Here is a 20,407-nt window from a genome sequence, read left to right as displayed (position 1 = left end):
GATACTATCATGTGCTGATGAAGATGTGGATCAATGAATTTCTCCCACTACTGGTGAGAGTATACATGTGTAGAACTATTCAAAAGTAGTTTGCCATTATTTACCAAAGTTGAAGGTAAAGGAACCTAAGACCAAACAGTCCTACCAGGTAAATGCCTCATAGAAGTGCATACAAACATGTTAAAAATATGTGCAGTGTTCACAGCAACACTCTGAACCAGTCCCAGATGGAAGACAACCTAAAGATCCATCTGTAGTAAAATGAATTAAAATGTTGTATTTTATGTAAAATGGAATACTCTAAGCAACAAACTTAAAAATAAACTTATAGGGTATAAAATAATATAGATGAATCTTGCATACATAATATTAACCCCCATAAAGTCAAGACTAAAAATTATACATCTACATGAGATTCCACTCATAAATTTCAAGCCAGTCTAAATAAAATTATATTCTTTAGTGATACATAACAGAAGATAAATGTATGAGGGAAAAAAAAAGGAAATGTGTATAAAAAGTCAAGGTATTGGTCATTGCTAGAGCAAACAAAGCAAGAGTATCCAAAGAATGGCTATGGGCAGTTTCTGGGGTGCTGTCAAAGGTCTATTTCTTGAACTGGGTGCTAATATATGGAGATCCACATTATAATTATTCAATTACAAATTTGTTTTATGCATTTTTCTTAATGTGTATTATTTTTCTCAGTGTAAAAGAAAAGAATTTTAAAAAGACCTCATAGTATAACTTAGTGCCTTTTGGAGAGACACTTTGATTCCCAGAATTCAAAACACAACTGCAATGACATCTAAGTCAAAAAACGTATTGCATAGGATTTTTTTTTAACTAAACTTCTATTTTGAGACATTTGTAGATTGATATGCAGTAATAAGAATGTATGTAGAGAAAGTCCAAGTAGAGGCATATATCCTTATATTGCAATTTGTTTTACTACACTTTTCTGACAGTGCATTATTTTTTTTCAAATTGAGAGTTTGTGGAAACCACATATTGAGCAAATCATTTGGCATCCTTTGACAACAGCATTTGCTCATTTCATGCCTCTGTCAGGTTTTGGTGATTCCTATAGAATTTCAAACATTTTTATTATTACTATATTTGTTATGGTAGTCTGTGTCAGTGATTGTGACTTGCTAAAAGCTCAGGTGATGGTTAGCATTCTTCAGCAACTAAGTTTTATTTTATTATTTTAAAGATTTTATTTATTTATTTGTCAGAGAAAGAGAGAGCTTGCATAAGCAGGGGAAGTGGCAGGCAGAGGGAGAAGCAGGCTTCCCGCTGAGCAAGGAGGCTGATGCTGGGCTTGATTCCTGGACCCTGGGATCATGACCTGAGCCAAAGGAAAGCATCTAACTGACTGAGCCACCCAGCATCCCTGAAGTTTGTTGTTGTTGTTGTTTATAATTAAGGTACATACATCATTCTTTGAACATGATGTTATTGCACTTAGACTACAGTATTGTGTAAACTACAGTATTGTGTAAACATACTTTTATATGAACTGGAAAACCAAAATCTTCATTTGATTTGCTTTATTGTGATACTCCCTTTACTGTGGTGGTCTGGAACCAAACCTGCATTATCTTCAAGGTATGCCTGTACCTGACTCAGTTTCTCCCAATGTAGTATCTTGCAAGAGTACAGTACCATTTTGCAACCCGGATATTCACATTTATACAGTCAAAATACTGAGTATTTCCATTACCATAAGGATCCCTCACATTGCTCTTTTATAGACACAGATATGTTCTTTGGCTTCTTGCTCCCTCCTAACTTTTGGGAACAATTAATCTGTTTTCTACTTACATCTTAAGGTGAGAGCTTAGATTATGAATTGTATACCGGTCTTTTCTAATATAAACATCTAAAGCTATAAATTTATGTCTAAGAAGTATTTCATGTCTCACAAATTTGGTAAGTTGTAATTTCATTATTATTCGGGTAAATATGCTTTCCTTGAAATTCTTTTGACCTATAATTATTTAGGTGTAAGTGATTTAATTTCAAGCAGATGGAAATATTCTAGATATCTTCTTGTTACTGATATCTAGTTGTGGTTAGATATCATAGTATGTATGATTTTAATCCTTTGAAATTTACTGAGATTTGTTTTCTGACTCAGCATATGGTTTGTTCTGATGAATGTTTCATGCACAGTTAAGAAGAATTGTATCAACTTGCATGATAATGTTTAAGTTTAAATATTTACTGATTTTTGTCTGCATGTTCTATTAATTTCTGAAAGAGGGATATTAAAGAGCCAATTATGTTTTGTTAAGTTCTGCCAATTTTTACTTCATGTATTTTTAAAGCTTTGTTTATGTATCTATTATTGTTAACTCTTTCTGGTGAATTAATCTTTTGTTATTATAAAATTTCCTTTTGTCCCTAGTAATACCTGGAAAACTCTTGAAATTCGCTTTATCTGGTATTAATGTACACACAGAAGCTATATTTTTCTTCAATTCGTTAATTTCAATTTAATTTTTAAATTCCAATACAAAGGCAATTGATAGACTGAGTGTAAAAGCAAGACCAAACAATTTGCTTTCTATGAGAAATTAATTTTTACTATAAAGATGTAGACAGGTTAAAATTGAAAGGGTAGAAAAAGATTAAACCATAAAAACACCAAGCCTAGGAAAGCTTAGTATGACTTAAGTGAGAGAAATCAATTTCTGCCTCAAGTAAAAAACTGAGCTGATATGGTGTCACTGTTCATTGTCCACAAAAAAGACTAAGCTGATATGGTGCCACTGTCCACAAACTTAGGCTTGTTCTAATTCATTGCTTTGTTATCTTCCGGGTATTACACTCATCTTCTTAATTTAAAATTACTAAGCTCCATCCATATACCAAAAGGAAAGCGGGGGGAGGCCACCTTCCTTCTCTTTAAGGGCATGGGTAGGGTTTTCACACATCACTGGCACTTAGTCATATGTTTGTCAATAGAAGAGTTTCAAGATAAAGCTGAAGAAACTCTCCAGAAATGTGATTAAAAAAAAAAAAGGCTCTGTGGAATAGAAGAGAAAATATGAGATCATGAATATTAGGAGCTCTGGAAAATTAAGAGAGGGGAAAATTTATCAAATATATACATTTCTCAGACTGAAGGACATGCATTTCTAGATTAAGAAGGAATTTCATAACTGTTGACAAAGAGAAAACTCTAATATTCTACAGAGAAAAACTGGTCTCACAAAATAGATTGGGAATAAGAATGACAGGGTTTCTCATAGTACCAATGGACACTAGAAAGAAAGAGACATTTCTTTAAATTTTGATTCGGGATGTTTTCCAACCTAAAGTTCTATTTCCAATGAAATATCAACAATATTTGAGCAGAGAATAAAGCGTATTCAAACATAGGAGTGCTTTGTTTTGTTTTAAGAGAGAGAGAGAGAGCCAGAGTGCTGGGCTGGGTGAGGAGCAGAGGGAGAGGGAGAGAGAGAATCTTAATCAGGCTCCACACCCAGCACTGGGCTTACTCTCAGGACACTGAGATCCTGACCTGAACCAAAAATCAAGAGTCAGATGCTTAACCAACTGAGCCACCCAAGCACCCCAAACATAGGAATTTAAAAAAAAAATTATTTTACATTCATTTCTTAGGAAACACCTGAAGAATGTGCTCACCAAAACTAGGAGGTAATCTATGAAAAAAATCAAATCCATGAATCCAGGAACTACAGAATCTATACAGAGGAGAGAAACGGATGGTGGTGAATATAGATCTGAGATCAAGAATAGAAGAAAAAGTCAAGAAACCAATCTTGTAAAAGGGAGCTGACTACTCCAGGAGGAGAATTTCCAAGAAGAAATTAAAACTGTATTAGGAGAGGATTTTACCCATCTGACAGTCTGGTGATGAATTATTGATAAGTATATGGAAAACTACACCATAAAAAATGAGATGATAAAAATTATATGAAAAAAACAATAATAGTATTCTACATGGCTCAGTATGAGTATGTATACAATAATAATAAACTTGAAAATGGGCTTAAACAAAAATGTGATAATTGTTTGTGTGAGGGGAGCAGAAAGACCCTAGAGACATAAATCTTCATCTTCTGCAGCAGAAAATCAATAGACAATATCTGAAAATGAAAAAAAAACAAAAGAAATAAGAGTATAAGTATGTTATTCAGAAATAGGAAGGAAAATGAAAACTGTGAATGTGGCTTCCTCCGGAGAATGAAAATGAGTCTGTGGAAGCTTTGGGGGCAGGGAACTTCTGTTTTCATTATAAGCATTGTAGAATTATTTGACTTTCATAATCATGTTGATGTGTAATTTTGATGATAACAAAAATAACAATTTAAAAAGAAGAGAAGATGTAAATTAGTGTGATTACATTCTATAGCTTTTAACTAGGACTTAGTACCCCAGCAAACATGATTGTGATGTTTCCTAAGTTTAGAAAAATTAAAGAAGTACAAAAATAAGTAAGTAGGACAGTAAACAATATAATATGAAGCCAGAAAGTCAATGCAGAAAATTTTCATGAACAAATGGCTGCATCACTTAGTGGTTCATTTGGCTCAGGATTTGATATCAAAAGCATGGAGAAGGGGACCAAGGAAGGACCAGAGGCAGAAAGAGAGGTGTCTTCTCTTTTCAGGAGCCCAGGAATAGTGAAGTTGACCTTTGGGTATATTTCTACCTAGAAATCTCCTTCTTCTGATTGCAGTCAACCCCAGGAAAATTTCAAAGAATCTTTTATAGAGGTTGGCATAAATGAAGAAATATAGCAAATATGGAGCATTTTTTTATTTTATAGAGAAATAGTCACTGATCAGAACTCTCTAGTGAAACCTTGACTATTATCTGTTTCATTTTCTGGCTAACAAATATGAAGACAGAAAAAACGGTACATGGGAAGAACATTTTTTACCCTATGGATGCTGCATGTATCCAAACCTTAATGCTCAGCAAAATCAGAAACTCCCAATGGAATACAAACCAGAAAGCTAGAGAACCTCCAGGATCTGTAAAAGGACAGAGAAGTCACAGGAGATGAGAGAGGGCAGAGAGGAGAGAGCAGATGGAGGGTGAGAATGATTTAAACCTGCAGCAGGTCTCTTGTGATCCTTGAGAAAGTTTTGGGAAGAATCTGAAAATAATTTTTCAATCATCCTAGAGGACAACAGATACTACCTGAGGGAGCCATGAGGTAGAAAAACAGGATTTGTGCAATCTCCTTCCATGAATTGCTACCTAAGAATAATTGACTGATCACTATAAATGGTTCTTCATGGGCATACATATTACCTTAAGATTCGAATTTTAGAGAAGACAAATAATACTTTCATGATAAGCTTGGGCATTAAATATGACAGTCCTACTTTCTTTTTATTATTTTTTTTTAGAAAAAAATTTTTTAATTTTTTATAAACATATAATACATTTTTATCCCCAGGAGTACAGGTCTGTGAATCGCCAGGTTTACACACTTCACAGTACTCACCTTAGCACATACCCTCCCCAATGTCCATAACCCCACCCCCCCAATCCCCTTCCCCCAATCAACCCTCAGTTTGTTTTGTGAGATGAAGAGTCACTTATGGTTTGTCTCCCTCCCAATCCCATCTTGTTTCATTTACTCTTCTCCTATCCCCTTAACCCCCCATGTTGCATCTCCTCTTCCTCATATCAGGGAGATCATATGATAGTTGTCTTTCTCTGATTGACTTATTTTGCTAAGCATGATACCCTCTAGTTCCATCCCCATCATCGCAAACGGCAAGATTTCATTTCTTTTGATGGCTGCAGAGTATTCCATTGTGTATATATACCACATCTTCTTTATCCATTCATCTGTTGATGGACATCTAGGTTCTTTCCATAGTTTGGCTATTGTAGACATTGCTGCTATAAACATTTGGGTTCACGTGCCCCTTCGGATCACTACGTTTGTATCTTTAGGGTAAATACCCAGTAGTGCAATTGCTGGGTCATAGGGTAGTTCTATTTTCAACATTTTGAGGAACCTCCATGCTGTTTTCCAGAGTGGGTGCACCAGCTTACATTTCCATCAACAGTGTAGGAGGGTTCCCCTTTCTCCACATCCTCACCAACATCTGTCATTTCCTGACTTGTTAATTTTAGCCATTCTGACTGGTGTGAGGTGATATCTCATTGTGGTTTTGATTTGTATTTCCCTGATGCCGAGTGATATGGAGCACTTTTTCATGTGTCTGTTGGCCATCTGGATGTCTTCTTTGCAGAAATGTCTGTTTGTGTCTTCTGCCCATTTCTTGATTGGATTATTTGTTCTTTGGGTGTTGAGTTTGCTAAGTTCTTTACAGATTTTGGACACTAGCCCTTTATCTGATATGTCGTTTGCAAATATCTTCTCCAATTCTCTCAGTTGTCTTTTGGTTTTGTTAACTGTTTCCTTTGCTGTGCAAAAGCTTTTGATCTTGATGAAGTCCCAATAGTCCATTTTTGCCCTTGCTTCCCTTGCCTTTGGCGATGTTCCTAGGAGGATGTTGCTGCGGCTGAGGTCGAAGAGGTTGCTGCCTGTGTTCTCCTCAAGGATTTTGATGGATTCCTTTCTCACATTGAGGTCCTTCATCCATTTTGAGTCTATGTTCGTGTGTGGTGTAAGGAAATGATCCAATTTCATTTTTCTGCATATGGCTGTCCAATTTTCCCAACACCATTTCTTGAAGAGGCTGTCTTTTTTCCATTGGACATTCTTCCCTGCTTTGTCGAAGATTAGTTGACCATAGAGTTGAGGTCTATTTCTGGGCTCTCTATTCTGTTCCATTGATCTATGTGTCTGTTTTTGTGCCAGTACCATGCTGTCTTGATGATGACAGCTTTGTAATAGAGCTTGAAGTCCGGAATTGTGATGCCACCAACTTTGGCTTTCTTTTTCAATATTGCTTTGGCTATTCGAGGTCTTTTCTGGTTCCATATAAATTTTAGGATTATTTGTTCCATTTCTTTGAAAACAATGGATGGTACTTTGATAGGAATTGCATTAAATGTGTAGATTGCTTAAGGTAGCATAGACATTTTCACAATATTTATTCTTCCAATCCAGGAGCATGGAACATTTTTCCATTTCTTCGTGTCTTCCTCAATTTCTTTCATGAGTACTTTATAGATTTCTGTGTATAGATTCTTAGTCTCTTTGGTTAGGTTTATTCCTCGGTATCTTATAGTTTTGGGTGCAATTGTAAATGGGATGGACTCCTTAATTTCTCTTTCTTCTGTCTTGTTGTTGGTGTAGAGAAATGCAACTGATTTCTGTGCATTGATTTTATAACCTGACACTTTACTGAATTCCTGTACAAGTTCTAGCAGTTTTGGAGTGGAGTCTTTTGGGTTTTCCACATATAGTATCATATCATCTGCGAAGAGTGATAGTTTGACTTCTTCTTTGCCAATTTGGATGCCTTATTTCCTTTTGTTGTCTGATTGCTGAGGCTAGGACTTCTAGTACTACGTTGAATAGCAGTGGTGATAACGGACATCCCTGCCGTGTTCCTGACCTTAGCGGAAAAGCTTTCAGTTTTCTCCATTGAGAATGATATTTGTGGTGGGTTTTTCATAGATGGCTTTGATAATATTGAGGTATGTGCCCTCTATCCCAACACTTCGAAGAGTTTTGATCAGGAAGGGATGCTGTACTTTGTCAAATGCTTTTTCAGCATCTATGGAGAGTATCATATGGTTCTTGTTCTTTCTTTTATTAATGTGTTGTATCACATTGATTGATTTGTGGATGTTGAACCAACCTTGCAGCCCTGGAATAAATCCCACTTGGTCGTGGTGAATAATCCTTTTAATGTACTGTTGAATCCTATTGGCTAGTATTTTGGCGAGAATTTTTGCATCTGTGTTCATCAAGGATATTGGTCTGTAGTTCTCTTTTTTGATGGGATCCTTGTCTGGTTTTGGGATCAAGGTGATGCTGGCCTCATCAAATGAGTTTGGAAGTTTTCCTTCCGTTTCTATTTTTTGGAACAGTTTCAGGAGAATAGGAATTAGTTCTTCTTTAAATGTTTGGTAGAATTCCCCCGGGAAGCCGTCTGGCCCTGGGCTTTTGTTTGTTTGGAGATTTTTGATGACTGTTTCAATCTCCTTACTGGTTATGGGTCTGTTCAGGCTTTCTATTTCTTCCTGGTTCAGTTGTGGTAGTTTATATGTCTCTAGGAATGCATCCATTTCTTCCAGATTGTCAAATTTGTTGGCGTAGAGTTGCTCATAGTATGTTCCTATAATTGTCTGTATTTCTTTGGTGTTCATTGTGATCTCTCCTCTTTCATTCATGATTTTATTTATTTGGGTCCTTTCTCTTTTCTTTTTGATAAGCCTGGCCAGGGGTTTATCAATCTTATTAATTCTTTCAAAGAACAAGCTCCTAGTTTCGTTGATTTGTTCTATGTTTTTTTTTGGTTTCTATTTCATTGATTTCTGCTCTGATCTTTATGATTTCTCTTCTCCTGCTGGGTTTAGGGTTTCTTTCTTGTTCTTTCTCCAGCTCCTTTAGGTGTAGGGTTAGGTTGTGTACCTGAGACCTTTCTTGTTTCTTGAGAAAGGCTTGTACCGCTATATATTTTCCTCTCAGGACTGCCTTTGTTGTGTCCCACAGATTCTGAACCATTGTGTTTTCATTATCATTTGTTTCCATGAATTTTTTCAATTCTTCTTTAATTTCCTGGTTGACCCTTTCATTCTTTAGAAGGATGCTGTTTAGTCTCCATGTATTTGCGTTCTTTCCTAATTTCCTCTTGTGATTGAGTTCTAGCTTCAGAGCATTGTGGTCTGAAAATATGCAGGGAATGATCCCAATCTTTTGATAACGGTTGAGACCTGATTTAGGACCGAGAATATGATCTATTCTGGAGAATGTTCCATGTGCACTAGAGAAGAATGTGTATTCTGTTGCTTTGGGATGACATGTTCTGAATATATCTGTGATGTCCATCTGGTCCAGTGTGTCATTTAAGGCCTTGATTTCCTTGTTGATCTTTTGCTTGGATGATCTGTCCATTTCAGTGAGGGGAGTGTTAAAGTCAGCTATGATTATTTTATTATTGTTGATGTGTTTCTTTGATTTTGTTACTAATTGGTTTATAGAGTTGGCTGTTCCCACATTAGGGGCATAGATATTTAAAATTGTTAGATCTTCTTGTTGGACAGATCCTTTGAGTATGATATAGTGTCCTTCCTCATCTCTTATTATAGTCTTTGGCTTAAAATCTAATTGATCTGATATAAGGATTGCCACTCCTGCTTTTTTCTGATGTCCATTAGCATGGTAAATTCTTTTCCACCCCCTCACTTTAAATCTGGAGGTGTCCTCGGGTTTAAAATGAGTTTCTTGTAGACAACATATAGATGGGTTTTGTTTTTTTATCCATTCTGATACCCTGTGTCTTTTGATTGGGGCATTTAGCCCATTAACATTCAGGGTAACTATTGAGAGATATGAATTTAGTGCCATTGTATTGCCTGTAAGGTGACTGTTATTGTATATTGTCTCTGTTTCTTTCTGATCTACTACTTTTAGGGTCTCTCTTTGCTTAGAGGACCCCTTTCAATATTTCCTGTAGAGCTGGTTTGGTGTTTGCAAATTCTTTCAGTTTTTGTTTGTCCTCGAAGCTTTTAATCTCTCCTTCTATTTTCAATGATAGCCTCGCTGGATATAATATTCTTGGCTGTATGTTTTTCTCGTTTAGTACTCTGAATATATCATGCCAGCTCTTTCTGGCCTGCCAGGTCTCTGTGGATAAGTCTGCTGCCAATCTAATATTTTTACCATTGTATGTTACAGACTTCTTTTCCTGGGCTACTTTCAGGATTTTCTTTTTGTCGCTAAACTTGTAAATTTTACTATTAGGTGACAGGGTATGGGCCTATTCTTATTGATTTTGAGGGGGGGTCTCTGAACCTCCTGGATTTTGATGCTTGTTCCCTTTGCCATATTGGGGAAATTCTCTCCAATAATTCTCTCCAATATACCTTCTGCTCCCCTCTCTGTTTCCTCTTCTTCTGGAATCCCAATTATTCTAATGTTGTTTCGTCTTATGGTGTCACTTATCTCTCGAATTCTCCCCTTGTGGTCCAGTAGCTGTTTGTCCCTCTTTTGCTCAGCTTCTTTATTCTCTGTCATTTGGTCTTCTATATCGCTAATTCTTTCTTCTGCCTCATTTATCCTAGCAGTGAGAGCCTCCATTTTTGATTGCACCTCATTAATAGCTTTTTTGATTTCAACTTGTTAGATTTTAGTTATTTTATTTCTCCAGAAAGGGCTTTTATATCTCCTGAGAGGGTTTCTCTAATATCTTCCATGCCTTTTTTTGAGCCCGGCTAGAACCTTGAGAATCGTCATTCTGAACTCTAGATCTGACATATTACCAATGTCTGTATTGATTAGGTCCCTAGCCTTTGATACTGCCTCTTCTTTTTTTTGTGGTGAATTTTTCCGCCTTGTCATTTTGTCCAGATAAGAGTAGATGAAGGAGCAAGTAAAATACTAAAAGGGTGGCAACAACCCCAGGAAAATATGCTTTAGCCAAATCAGAAGAGATCCCAAATTGTGAGAGGGGAGAAAGGGGATAAAAAGAGGTTCAGAAAGAAAAGAAAAAAAAAAAAAAGAAGAAGAAGAAGATACAGTTAAAAAAAAGTAAATGAATAAAGAAAAAATATAAAAAAGAAAAAATATATATATATTAGATAAACTAGTTAAAAAAGTTAAAAAAGAAAAGGGTAAAAGTTAAAAAAAATTGGCAGAAGAAGAGAAAAAAATTGAAAAAGAAAAAAAATTAAATTAACTGCAAGGCTGAAGAATTATGGGGAGAAAGCCATGAGTTCCGTGCTTTGCTTTCTCCTCCTCTGGAATTCCGCTGCTCTCCTTGGTATTGAAACTGCACTCCTTGGTAGCTGAATTTGGTCCTGGCTGGATTTCTTGTTGATCTTCTGGGGGAGGGGCCTGTTGTAGTGATTCTCAAGCATCTTTGCCCCAGGCAGAATTGCACCTCCCTTACCAGGGGCCGGGCTGAGTAGTCCCCTCAGGTTTGCTTTCAGTAGCTTTTGTCCCCTGAGCGCTTTCCATAGAGTTCCGGAGGGCAGGAATGAAGATGGCGGCCTCCCGGTCTCCGGCCCGGAGGAGCCGAGAGCCCGGGGCCCCACTCCCCAGTGCACCCTCAGATAACAGCACCCAATTACTCCCGTCACCCTGGCCTTCGGCCGCGCTTCGAGCTGACCAAGCCTGCCACCGGTTCAAGGTAACCCCAAGCTTAGAGCTCACTCCTCGGCTCTGTCTCTGTAGCCGGCTTCCCCATTCTAATACCTGTAAGCTCTGCAACACTCAGACACTCCCGATCCTTCTGTGACCCTGTGGGACCTGAGGCCACGCTGACCCCACATGGGCTTCACCCCGGTCAAGGCTCTGGAGCGATGTCCCTCAGTGGAACAGACTTTTAAAAGTCCTGATTTTGTGCTCCATTGCTCCGCCGCTTGCCAGGAGCTGGCCCCTCCCCCCGCGGTCTATCTTCCCTTCGCTTTGGATTCACTTCTCCGCCAGTCCTACCTTTCAGAAAGTGGTTGATTTTCTGTTTCTAGAATTGCTGTTCTTCTTCTCTTCGATCTCCCATTGGATTTGTAGGTGTTTGCAATCTTTAGATAAGCTATCTAGCTGATCTCCCGCTGCCTGAAGTAGTCTCAGCTGCTACTTCTCCGCCATCTTGACTCCTCCCGACAGTCCTACTTTCTGCAATAAGACTCAAATAACAGAGATTGATAAAACATGAAAACTCTTCATTGAATGAATGGCAATGTTGGGAAGAAGGTAAAGAATCACTCCTCTAACACCTGCTTCCTGGCAGTTCCTCATTCCTCCCATATCTTCTTCTCCTTCCACTTTTAGAGCTGTTTCTAGAAAATGCAAAATTGACACCTGCTCCAAAACCCTTTATTTTACAGTTAAGTCAAAATGCCTTTGCAGTACAATGCCTCTTCACTCCATCTTCTCAGCATTGCTCCTCTCCCTGTCCCCCACAACTCATGCTCTAGCTGTTCTTATCTTAGCTGTCTGAGACAACAGTTTCTACTTGCAATGTCATTCTCCCTTCTTTTTATTTTTATTTATTTTTATTTTATTTTTTTATTATATTCAATTACCCAACATATAGTACATCATTAGTTTTTGATGTAGTGTTCAATAATACATTAGGTGCCTGTAACACCCAGTGCTCATCATCACACATGCCCTCCTTAATAACCATCACCCTGTTATTCCATCCCTTACGCCCTCTCCTCTGTAACCTTCAGTTTGGTCCAGAGTCCAGAGTCTCTCATGGTTTGCCTCCCTCCCTCTCTGATTTCTTCCCATTCAGTTTTCCCTTATTTCCCCTGTGGTCCTCACACTATTCCTTATATTCCATATATGAGTGAAACCATATAATAATTGTCTTTCTCTGCTTGACTTATTTCACTTAGCATAATCTCCTCCAGTTCCACCCATGTTGATACAAATGGTGGGTATTCATCCTTTCTAATGGTTGAGTAATATTCCATTGTATATATGAACCACATCTTCTTTACCCATTCCTCTGATGAACAGCCAAAGTTTGACTATTGTGGACATTGTTGCTATGAACATTAGGGTGCATGTGCCCCTTCTTTTCATTATATTTGTATGTTTGGGAATGAAAGAAGATATTTACAAATAACATTATGGATAAAGGGCTAGTATCCAAGATCTATAAAGATATTCTCAAACTCAACTCCCCAAAAAACAAATAATCCACTCAATAAATAGGCAGAAGACATGAACAGACACTTCTCCAAAGAAGACACACAAATGGCTAACAGACACATGAAAAAATGTTTAACATCACTAGCCATTAGGGAAATACAAATCAAAACCACAATGAGATACCACCTTATACCAGTTAGGATGGCAAAAATTAACAAGACATGAAACTACAGGCATTGGCGAGGATGTAGAGAAAGGGGAACCCTCTTACACTATTGGTGGGAATGCAAGCTGCTATAGCCACTCTGGAAAACAGTATGGAGGTTCCTCAAGACATTAAAGATAGAGCTACCCTCTGACCCATAAATTGTACTGCTAGGTATTTATAGCCCTCCTTTTTAAAGCCAAGTTCAATAACACCTCTTTTCTGATGATTTTCCTGACTTTGGGAAGCAGAGTTCATTACTTTTGGTGCAATGTTCTTGTATTTAATTACAATACCAGTGCATTTATATAATTGTATTATGATTATCTATTTATGTATGTATTTCTGCCACTAATTCGCCTTCCTCAAAGGTAGAAACATATTCTATTATTTTTCTTTGTCTCCAGCACATTCCAGAGGTCCTAATACAAGAGAGTTTGCCAAAGTTTTTAATAGATGTGTGAGAAATGGAGATAGATTTTCACAATGGAGGATGAGAAAGACGGTAGAAGGTATTCTAAGTTCTTGACTTTAAATCCCAGTCAACCAGAAAAAGGTCTCATTCTGTTTTGTTGTTCTTAGTCTTCATTCATTAGAGATTTGTCTTCTTGTCTCTCCCAGTCATCCTTGATTCTGAATGTCCTTTGTTTCTACTACAACCATATTGTGTTTGATGGGCAACAGGCAAATATTTCCAACTGTGCTCTTTAGAGAGGGATAAGTAAGCTCAATCTTGAAGAACAGAACAAAATAAAGGAGAGTGGGAGAAGATAGAATTAAACAAAAAACAAAGAAAACTGCCATTCTGAGCATTTTATATTAACCTTTTAAAATGATGGATTATCCATTCTGAGCACAAATATATCAATCAGGGGAAATTATAGAGGCAAGGGATATGATAGCAGCTGTGTAGCTTGCCCTAACGATTCTGGACTGCCAACATTTCTCAGCTTGGTGGTACAGAAGAGGAGGACTAGGAATTACATGAGGTTGTGAGAAGAATACAAATGTCCTGCACACCAACAGAAAAAAAGACTCTAAAAATGAAGACTCCAAAATGCTGCTGAAACAGCTTCTTCTGGACTGTTGGAAGCATGTTTTTCACTACACAACTAAACTGCAATATCTAAGGCACTCCAAACTTGGAGCTTTATTGAAACTTTATTAAAAGAAACGTGAAAATCAGCCATTTTTAGTTCTCAGACAATAGAATTAGAGGAAAACACACATATATATTTTACATATACATACATTTTCTGAACACACATATAAACACATAAAGAAATACCAAATACTGAAATGACACCAAGGAGAACTGAGAATTTCTGATTGTTAAATGTTTAGAAGATTTTTTACCTAACATTATAGGGACGAATTTCTCCTCAGCACAATGCTTGGTGTATATGGGGTATTCAGCAAATATTAAAATTAATTTGTGGGATTTAAACAGAGGATGATGCATAGAAAAAAATAAACCTTTTCAATTCCATTGGTAGCTAGGGCTTTGGGATCCTTAAATTTGCTTTTCAACACTTTGTTCCGTTTTATCAGACGTAGAGTATGTAATTTTAAAAAATAAACTGAAGGAGGGCAGTGGGATCACACCAAAAGGATCTAGATCTCTCTTTCAGTTAATCTTCATGTGTAATAGCAGGAAAATATCCAAAAACAGAGAGATAAACAAAGCAATGTTGTTGTCCTCCTATCCTATCAATAGACTATTGATAATGTGCACACAATACATAATTGCATTCTGATCTAAATAATTACTCACCCATTCAATGAGCAATTTTTGAGATCCTGTTTTGTGGCAGGAACTACTGCTATAGCAAATAAATTAGACAAAGATATCTGCCTTCATAGAGCTTACATTCTAGCAGAAAGATCATGATTTCTAGGATAAGTCTTAGAAAGCCCAGAATATGGAAAGCACTTTTTAAAAAAATCACATTGTATTCTCTTCTAATTTCCAATCCACCTATTTTCCTGAAGGTAAGTATGAAAAAATGGCAAAGGTCATGTGTAATGTATACAACATTAAGGTTAAAACATTAAGAAAAAATTCTCAATGTCAGCAACCTCTTGCCCCAAAGGGTGAAACCTTCTGCACAACTAATATTTCTGTTAAATCTCAATCATCCTATAAAGTGGGGACAACGGTGATAATGTCCACATATGTTTGTATTGATAAAATAGCCTGTCTAGGGAGGCTTTTCTTTAACCATATGGGTTGTAGAATACAGGGCAATGGCAAGTTCACTTCCTTCCTGAAGAAATGAAAATTCCTGAACATTATTTGTGGTTATTACTATAAACTTGTCCAAAGATCAGAAAAATGACAACATCACAAAACAGAGAAATAGGATTGTCTGTTACAATCCTGCTTCCCTGAAATACTTGACCAGAAGACATGTGACTTATAATACAAAAGCTTGCATGTTTCAGTTGGTGGAATCAATATAGAAAAAAAAACAGTTTTTAAATATCTGAACTTTTTTTTCTTGACAACCATCACTGAAAACGTTTTCATGATCAAGAATACTTGAAAGTGTTAATGGGTCATCTTCATCACACTGCAAGACTGAGTTCATGCAGAAAGGACTGTGCATACATTTCAGATTAGATCCTTAGAGTCAAGCTTTAAGGAAAATACTAACAATGACTACTATTGACTAAGGCCAATTAGGTGCCAGTAATGAGCTTGGAACTCTGTACCAGTTAAATTTAATACCACAGCCTTATGAGGTAGATACATTTTATAGATTAGGAATTCAAGATGGAGCACCACAATATGATTTGAAACTCAGTCCAACTCCAAACTTCATGTACTTCCCACAATGCAACAATGCCTCTCTCAATAAGAGTTCGAATGGATGAAGGATAAACAATGTACATTCCCTTATTGATGCATTGTTTCATGAGAGCTTCTTTATTAATACATACTACTTTGGTACTAAAACCAAAAACTGGTTGTCAAACTAAGAGCTTCTATAAAGTCTATGAAACTGGAAGTCTTAGAGGGTATTTTCAACACACTTCATGCAATAAGAGATTTTGTTGTTGTCGTTGTTGTTAACAGACGGAGGTATATAAAATGCTCATTTCAATACACTCTGTTTCAAACACTATATTCTGGGCATCAATTCATAAACAAGAGTACAAAAAATAAAAATTCACATTGACCTAATAAAAGATTTTTTGTGAAATGGATTCATTTCAGGTCCACAGAAAGGTAAAATGCTATAAAATATTATACCTGTTGGGGAGCCTGGGTGGCTCAGTGGATTAAACCTCTGCCTTCGGCTCAGGTCATGATCTCAGGGTCCTGGGATCTAGCCCTGCATCCTGCATCAGGCTCTCTGCTCAGCAGGGAGCCTGCTTCCCCCTCTCTCTCTGCCTGCCTTTCTGCCTACTTGTGATCTGTCAAATAAATAAATAAAAATCTTTTAAAAAATTATACCTGTAAAACTGATACACTTTTTCTTACAATGTGCATAAAATCATTGGGAAGGTAGAAGAGTTTGACCAAAAAAAAAAAAAAAACAAATAGGCACAAACATGCATTTCTAAGCTACATGATCTCGGGCTTGATGGCTCAGGTTTCTACTGTACATTTCCTTTAAGGAAAATTGTATTTTCTAACATAAAACCTCAGCAGGCATGCAGTTGGCTAACAAGGGGAAAACTCTGTCCCAGTTTTCCATAATACATTCATGAAGGGATTTGAAGCAACCAACAGTCACTGCAGAAGGAAAATGAAAAAATGTTGTTCCCTGGCATTTTTTAAACAAACACAAAAGTTCAAGCTCTACAGCTATTAAGCTTTTTGGAGGCAACATAAACAAAGGCTTATTTCTAACCCACTATAATCCTTGAATCAAACCCAATCTTCATTTCTGTTGTGATTTTTTCTGCAACACCCCAGACAGCGGGATTGCATGAGGCAGGGTCACCAGCCCTGGGTTTCAGCTGTGTTCCTCAGTAGCAATATCAGCCCCAAGGTCTTCACTTTCTCTCTCCTGCGTGAGAGACCTCACATACCAAGTAACCTTCTTTTCTACTCTGTTTAGTCTATAGAGAGGCCCTTTTCTTTTGTGGAAAAGTACCATCTCTCCTCTTGATCTTTTTCTTCAGAAAAGGAAGAAGTGTATCCAGGGAGGATGTGGTTGACATATTTGTCTTCCATGCGAGCAGGGGAAGGAAATTCTTTTCAAAACATAGTTTGATTTATGCAGGATCTCCTAGGATATTATAATGTGTCATGTGATCATTGTGCTCAAGGAACCCTCTAGGGAACAAAGTCCACCCTCTGCCTCTCGACAGGCTGCTTAGGAAGTACAGCAGCACAGAAAGATAAAAATGTATCTGCATTTATAGTTCTGGAGATGAAGTTCTACAACTTCTGCTAGCCCTCCACAGTCAAGAGATTTGCCTGTTTTTGTCTAAGTCCTTTTTGCCACCTTCAAATGGCTTATTAAAGAAATTCTCCTATCAATAGAGAGCACAAACAGCTGGCCACCATCACCTGAGTAATAACCCCTCAGGTTATTATTAAATACTGTAGTAGCCCAATGGACCTGGTGTACCACGAAGAGCCCAATTTCCTAAATGGATATGGAAATACTAAAGAGGATGATGTATGAGCAAACGTTATTTAACTGTCTCCATTTACATAGCTACAACCAGGCTCCATAATTACAGGTGAGCGGTGCAAATCCACATCTAAATGTGAGGCCACAGAGTCTTTCCTCACATCTGCAGTCCCGTTGGACAGTGAAATGTGCAGGATAGATGATCAATACTAACAAAGCTATCAACCATGATGATACCGAGGCTCATTTATACAGAGATAAGTGCTGGGGGTAGAGGAAAAAGGCAAAGTTAACCAAAAAGATCTATACTTCAGTGAAGCAAAGGTAATTTTGTATGTTTTTATTGGTACTTGTGGGTGCTTAATACCTATTAAATAAGTAATGATAATTAATATTTATTTACAGTGCACTGGTGATTTACACCTTAATTGACTGATGTTTGTCGAGCTCTATAGATAAAAGCTATAGTATGTGGTAAGTGGACATATTTTTAAAACTATAATTCTAATTATTTAAAATTTGATATTCGCCCTCTCCTGCTAGGGACTTTGAGCCAAGCACTTAAATTTTTGGTCTGGACCTTGACTTTCCTGTTTGTAATACAAAAAGGTTTAAATAGATGATCTCTAAGGTCCCTTTACTTCTAACATTCAGGGATAATAATTAACTGTACAGCTGGAGACTGATAGAATTCTGAGCCTGGAAGATATTCTAGAATGGATTTATGTGGAATTGTTCCTAAGACAATTATGGAGGCTTTTTTTTTTTTTTTTTTTCAGATTTCATTTATTGAAAGCTTATTATATGCAGATACTATACAAACCACTTTCATATATTCTCTCATATGTATCTCAGAAAAGTTCTGTGATTTAGACATTGTTAAAATCTTTGTCTAAGGAAACCAAGGCTCAGGGAAATTAATTGCTTAAAACATACAGAAAATGGCAGAACAGGAAGTCAGACCCAGTTTCTGGCTCCAAAATCTATGCTCTTAACCATTCTAGGCTACCTTTGGCATAATTTGTCCATAGTCCCAGTCCCTGGAGAAAGTCTGAACTTGCTCTTACATACCTCCTTATCCCCGCATGATCTTCCTGCTTCCCTTTGGCTCTGAGCCAAGGTTCTTTTTAACTCATAAAAACTAGTTTCCTATAAGTGAGAAAGGAAAGTCTCATTTCTTCTCAGTGTTTGTGCACAAATACCTGTGCAGACAGGATGGAACAAGCCACCATTCTGACAGTCTCAAGTTCTAGCACAATAAGATTTTTCTTTAGAATTTCATCTAGGGTAACATGGTATTCTAAATTCTTATTTCCCTGCAGGAGACTAGTAGCTTTATGCAAGCTACCAAAGTATATGTCATTTCCCTTAACCATAGGCTAACCAGTGATGATCCCTCTTACAGACACTTGCTTCTCTTTGTTTCTTCCCTCCTCCTTTTGTTCCCTTGCCCACCAGGCAGGCAATTAGTGAAACAGAATCTTTAATAAGGCCAGTAGAGTCCAACCCACATAACTGTTTTGTTCCTAATAAATCAAGTAATTCAGCTCAGATTGAGGAGGCTGCCATGTTTATAATACCACACAGTCAATATCTCCATATTTCTCTAAGAAGTAAGTAGACATCCTTACCATTATTTTCAGAAAGGAATCTCATCTTTCTCTTTGTGGAATAGGGGCTGATGGTTGTGCCATTGTTGCTAGAGTTTCTTGTCTTAACCAGAGGCTTGAGATGATGACTTAGAAGTCATTTGCAGTATCTTTTTCAGAGAAGGGAAGTGAGCAGACAAAAGTCCACAGAGCTTTGTTCATCCTGGGTACAAGGGATTTGAACAAGGATGGAATAATCCTTTTGTGGTAATAGTTCTCAGTGCTTTCCCTTCCACGATTCTACAGGGATAGGTGGATCCCATTAAAGAACATAATATTTGGGGGAGGAGTCAAGATGGCGGAGAAGTAGCAGGCTGAGACTACTTCAGGCAGCGGGAGATCAGCTAGATAGCTTATCTAAAGATTGCAAACACCTACAAATCCAACGGGAGATCGAAGAGAAGAAGAACTGCAACTCTAGAAACAGAAAATCAACCACTTTCTGAAAGGTAGGACGGGCGGAGAAGTGAATCCAAAGTGACGGGAAGATAGACCGCGGGGGGAGGGGCCGGTTCCCGGCAAGCGGCGGAGCAACGGAGCACAAAATCGGGACTTTTAAAAGTCTGTTCCGCTGAGGGACATCGCTCCAGAGGCTTAACCGGGGTGAAGCCCACGCAGGGTCAGCGTGGCCTCAGGTCCCGCAGGGTCACAGAAGGATCAGGGGTGTCTGAGTGTCGCAGAGCTTACAAGTATTAGAACAGGGAAGCCGGCTACAGAGACAGAGCCGAGGAGTGACTCTCAGCTCGGGGTTACCTTGAACCAGTCGCAGGCTCGGTCAGCTCGGAGCGCGGCCGGAGGCAGGGTGACGGGAGTAAATCGGCGCTGTTCTCTGAGGGCGCACTGAGGAGTGGGGCCCCGGGCTCTCGGCTCCTCTGGGCCGGAGACTGGGAGGCCGCCATATTCATTCCCGCCCTCCGGAACTCTACGGAAAGCGCTCAGGGAACAAAAGCTCCCGAAAGCAAACCCGAGCGGATTACTCAGACCGGCCCCTGGTAAGGGCGGTGCAACTCTGCCCGGGGCAAAGACACTTGAGAATCACTACAAAAGGCCCCTCCCCGAGAAGATCAACAAGAAGCCCAGCCAGGATCAAGTTCACCTACCAAGAAGGACAGTTTCAATACCAAGGAGAGCAGCGGAATTCCAAAGGAGGAGAAAGCAAAGCACGGAACTCATGACTTTCTCCCCATGATTCTTTAGCCTTGCAGTTAATTTAATTTTTTTT

This window comes from Enhydra lutris, unplaced genomic scaffold, assembly GCF_002288905.1.
Source record: "Enhydra lutris kenyoni isolate GAN:26980312 unplaced genomic scaffold, ASM228890v2 scaffoldscaffold3, whole genome shotgun sequence".
Taxonomy (NCBI): Eukaryota; Metazoa; Chordata; class Mammalia; order Carnivora; family Mustelidae; genus Enhydra; species Enhydra lutris.
Note: the sequence above shows the minus strand (reverse complement) of the source record.